General features: G+C 27.9%; 1 protein-coding gene and 2 non-coding genes across 4 annotated transcripts in view; all 3 read right to left on the bottom strand.

Annotated features, from left to right (window-relative positions):
• Positions 1–5,000, bottom strand: part of LOC124952811 (cell wall protein DAN4-like) — a 21,065-nt gene that overhangs the window by 14,849 nt on the left and 1,216 nt on the right. The window lies entirely within an intron of this gene.
• On the bottom strand, positions 796–867 carry Trnap-ugg. The gene has a single exon. It is a non-coding gene; the product is annotated as a tRNA-Pro (tRNA).
• On the bottom strand, positions 1,494–1,565 carry Trnap-ugg. The gene has a single exon. It is a non-coding gene; the product is annotated as a tRNA-Pro (tRNA).

The raw sequence follows: 5,000 nt of genomic DNA, 5'->3' as shown, positions 1-5,000 counted from the left end.
AAAAAAAAAAAAAAAAAAAGAAAAAAAAATCTCGGTAATCTGACTGTTTGTCTCGGAGTCGAGAAAAATCGTAATAATCTTTTATAAAAAATAAATTAAAAAAAAAAAAAAATAAATAAATAAAACAATAAATAAATAAAAAAGAAAAAATAAAAAATAAAAAAGAAAATATATAACGCATATATTACATATTTGTATACAGGGTGACGCTAAAAATTCTTATGATGATTAACGAAAAAAAAAAAAAAAGAAAAAAAGAAAAGAACCAATTAATTACTCTATCCATCTCGAGAGAGAGAGAGAGAGAGAGAGAGAGAGAGAGAGAGAGAGAGAGAGAGAGAGAGAGAGAGAGAGAGAACTTTCTTTAGGCTGATTATATCGTTGCTGTATTTTCTATTTTATATTATATTTCTTCCTCCTTTTTGTATCTTTCAAATTGTAAAAATTAATAAGCATTTAGGAACTTTCAAGCCACTTGGAAGAACTCTCGGACTCGTTTCATTATGATATATTGCATTTATTTATTTATTTTTTTTTATTTTTTTTTTCTTTTTATTTTTTTTTGATATACAAAGATAAAAGATAATTGGATTATTCATGAAAGCGCACGTTATCTGTTATCTCTTAAACGAATTATTAAATTGGTAGAGAAGAAAAAATAAGATAAAAAAAAAAAAAAAAAAAAAAAAAAAAAAAAAAAAAAAAAAAAAAGAATTCGAACAAGAAAAAAATAGAAAAAAAGAATAAAAAAGAAAAAAAAAAAAACCAAAGAAAAAAGAAAAAAAAATCAATCTCGGGCTCAGCCGGGATTTGAACCCGGGACCTCTCGCACCCAAAGCGAGAATCATACCCCTAGACCACTGAGCCGAATTGTAGGTAAAAATTTTTTTATAGTCATTATTTTTTATTTTATCCATATATACATCTGATTGTTTAATGAACATTATATCCACGGTTATAATATTAATTAAAATTTTATGTTATTGATTGCTACGGAGATTTATCTAAAGATAACTTATAGTTATATTTATAATAAAATAATGTAAAAAGTCTAAGTAAGATTATACTTGTGTATCTAATATAGGGCTGTGTCAAATAAATTTATTTAAAAAAAAAAAAAAGAAAAAAAAAAAAAAAAAAAAAAAAAAAAAGAAAAGAAAAAGAAACCACTGACCCGATTTGTTAATGATTGTTCGATGAATGCTTATACATCATCATATCGAAAGTACTATGATCAACTATAATGAAAACGAAATATATATACGTGTGTATATATATAATTTTCTATTAAATATACAGATAATATTTATTTACGTACGTATACACGCACTTACATAATACGCATATATATTTCACATTGTGGTCGGAGTTCGTTGATTGGAGGAAAGAAAAAAAAGGATAAAAACAAAAAAAAATTAAAAAAAAAAAAAAAAAAAAGAAAAAAGAAAAAAAGAAAAAAAAGAAAAAGAAAAAAGAAAAAAAAAAAAAAATTTGGGCTCAGCCGGGATTTGAACCCGGGACCTCTCGCACCCAAAGCGAGAATCATACCCCTAGACCACTGAGCCAACAACTCTTCTTGTATGCATTTGATATAAAATTATTCTTATCAGAAGAATTTATCCTCGACATTTCTTTTTTTTTCGTACTTAACCTTTGTACATATTATATCTTATATATATGTATGTGTGCTTGTGTACATGTACTATATATAAAAATCATAACTAATTAAGTATTCGAGGAAAATGATAACAATTTTCTTTTCCTTCTTTCTTTATTTTTTCATTCATTCATTCTCTCTCTCTCTCTCTCTCTTATACACATATCTTTCTACTTTCTAACCTTTACCACACATTCTACGCCATTATACATCTAAAGTGAGGCAAAAGTTCCTAGTCGATTATAAAAATTCATTATTTTATTTTTTGCCTCGACAAAATTTTTAGACCTGCAATTGAATTTACTTTTACGAACGTTACATTTGCAATTTTCGAAAAAAAAAGGGGGAAAAGAAACAAAATAAAAAAGAATTAACCCGGAGAATACGATTATTCAAATTATCTAGGGAACTTTCGTGGAACCAAGCATTTAAAGATTCCAAGAAACTTTTGAAAATCACTTAGAAAATCTCGGGATCTCATTCAGTATATATTATTCGTCTCATATAAATATTTATATATATATATATATATATATACATATATATTTATATACCGGGTGTTCGAAATATAACATTAAGAACTTTTTATCTCGGAAAATAAAAAAAAAAAACAAAAAGAAACAAAAAAAAAAAAAAAAAAAAAAAAAAAAAAAAAAAGATGAAACTTTGAAGTAAACATTTTTCGTATAAGAGGTCATCAGATTTCAAGGTCATCGAATTTCTTCCTTTTTTTTTTTTTTCATTTTTATATAGGGGAAACTAACATATTTTACCGACTTTTGTTCGGAAACATTTTTATATTCCAAGGCCGAAGAAAGAAAAAGAAAAAAAAAACGAAAAAAAAAAAAAAAAAAAAACAGAGTAAAACTCGTGAGGGATCAAAACTTAACTATATTTCAACCAATTATATTTTAAGAAAGAAGAAATTCATGTAATCAGAAACGTACATACGGAACATACACAACGATATACAAGCATACATACATAACAAACATAAACACACACACACACACACACACACGTACACGCATGTACAGAGAAAGTAGAGAGATAGACGAGAGATTATCGTATATATCACAGTTGGACGAGCATACAGGTCCATGGCTTGTCAAATCGTTGGAACTTGGATTGCCCGTTCATTGTCCGAGACAACTCTGGTGTTTACAAGCTCGAATAATTGAATCACGTACCAGGAGCCTTGTCATTGGTCTACCGATTCTACGGTGAAAGATAGACAGAGAGACATACTGATAGATAGACAATACAGACATACAGACAGACAGGCAGACAAACAGACAGGCAGACGTACAAACATACAGACAAACAGATAGACAGACATACACAGAAAGAGAGAGAGAGAGAGAGAGAGAGAGAGAGAGAGAGAGAGAGAGAGAACACTATGGTAACTGCATCGTGGGAAAGGTAATTAGTGCGGTTATCTAATCCTTCATCCCTAAACATTAGTAAGCACTTTGTTTGCCACGCTACTACCTTTACTATTATTATACAGGGTAGAGACCGACGTTAAGTTGATACAGTGTTAGATTGATCAATTGAAATTATTTGGACCAATGTATGTCTGTATGTCTGTATGTCTGTATGTCTGTATGTCTGTTTGGCGTAATTCTATTCCGCACGGGTATTAAACGTTCTATATGCTTATCGCGCATTTATCCGCATATGTTTATTACAATGGAACATAACTATGTCCATTTATTCCTTTGTAAGATGACAATTGAAAATTGTCATTCAATTTTATTTATTTTACATCTTTTATTTTTCAATTTAGATCGTTAATTTTATTTATTTTTGTTCTATTAACATTTTTACTTTCCGTCGTTTTCTTTTCTTTTCTTTTCTTTCCTTTTTTCTTCTTCTTTTTTTCTTTTTTTCACTTTTTACTTTTCTTATTTATTTAAATGGAAAATATCATTTTGCCCAAAGTTCACGATGACGTAAACGACGTAAATGTTAAATCAGTTCAAGATCATTAAAATTTATTCGACTTCCTCTTATCGAGTCATTTGTAGATAATTATGTTGTTTTTCTATATCTATTTTTTCCTCTATACGTTCCACATTTTTATTAGGTTAATATAATTTGTTTAATGATTTCCAGGCTTGATTTTAGGTCAATACGTTTTTTCGCTATTGATACGGCGTATCGAAGAAAAAAGAAAAAAGAAACAAAAAAAAAAGCAATAAGGAAAAAATATAGGCCGTTGATAGCTGTAAGAAAAATAAAAAAATGAAAAAGAAGAGAAAGAGAGAGAGAGAGAGAGAGAGAGAGAAAAAGTAAAATAATAATAACAATCTGCACATTGAGGAAAATTAATGGATGACAAAAAATAAATCGCAATATATTCTCCATTATTGAATAGCATTTGTTTGTTTTATACAATTAAAAATTTCCATTTGTGAAATTGTAAAATATTTTTTTAATTGTAATTGTCATAAAATATCATTGATCATTAACACCAAAAGATAAATTTTGTGATACTTATTTAATAATTATTTCCTTTGTTTTTTCTCTTAAAGATAATTCATATTAAATATATGATTGATTAATTAATTAATTATATATATACACACACACACACACACATATACATATATTAAGAAAAGTTTTATTATTTCATTAGAAAAATATATCCGTATTATATATACATACATACATACATACATACATACGTACATACATATACAAATATATACACATAATAATAAAACAAAAAAAAATTATAAAATTATAAAAATTTTTTATATTATTAAAATTTTGGAATTCAAACGATACTCGATCATTTTATTTCATACACTTAATATTATGTATATATATTTTACCCATGAAATTGTAAAACTTTTCCTGATATGTATACACACACATATACACACATACACACGCGCGCTCCTTTTTTTTTTTTTTTCAATTGCTTCTAACGAACATGATATTCGATTGACCCTTGATTTATAATCAACCTGTACAAATACATACATATATATGTATGTATACAGGTATTACGTATATACGATATAACGAACGAATAGGGGAGGAGGTTGGTGTGAGGTGTTAGTTGGGTGTGCGAGGGGATGATAGTGGTCGTCTCGTTAACTCAAACTCGCTATCAACGTGAAAATCTCAACGGGTTAAGGTTTCGTACAAAAAGAGGGTGCGATGAGGGAGATAAGTGGGGATATAGGGGATGGAGATGAGTATTGGGGATGGGAATAGGGGATGGGATGGTAACAGAAAGATAAACACACTTACATGTAGATGTAAACGTAGATATTTCGACGAATGAAACGAAACTATGTACATGCGTATTTATATATGTTTTCTTTGTAGA

This window comes from Vespa velutina, chromosome 11 (genome assembly GCF_912470025.1).
Source record: "Vespa velutina chromosome 11, iVesVel2.1, whole genome shotgun sequence".
Taxonomy (NCBI): domain Eukaryota; kingdom Metazoa; phylum Arthropoda; class Insecta; order Hymenoptera; family Vespidae; genus Vespa; species Vespa velutina.
The sequence above is the reverse complement of the archived record's forward strand: the minus strand, read 5'-3'. Positions and strand labels throughout refer to the sequence as shown.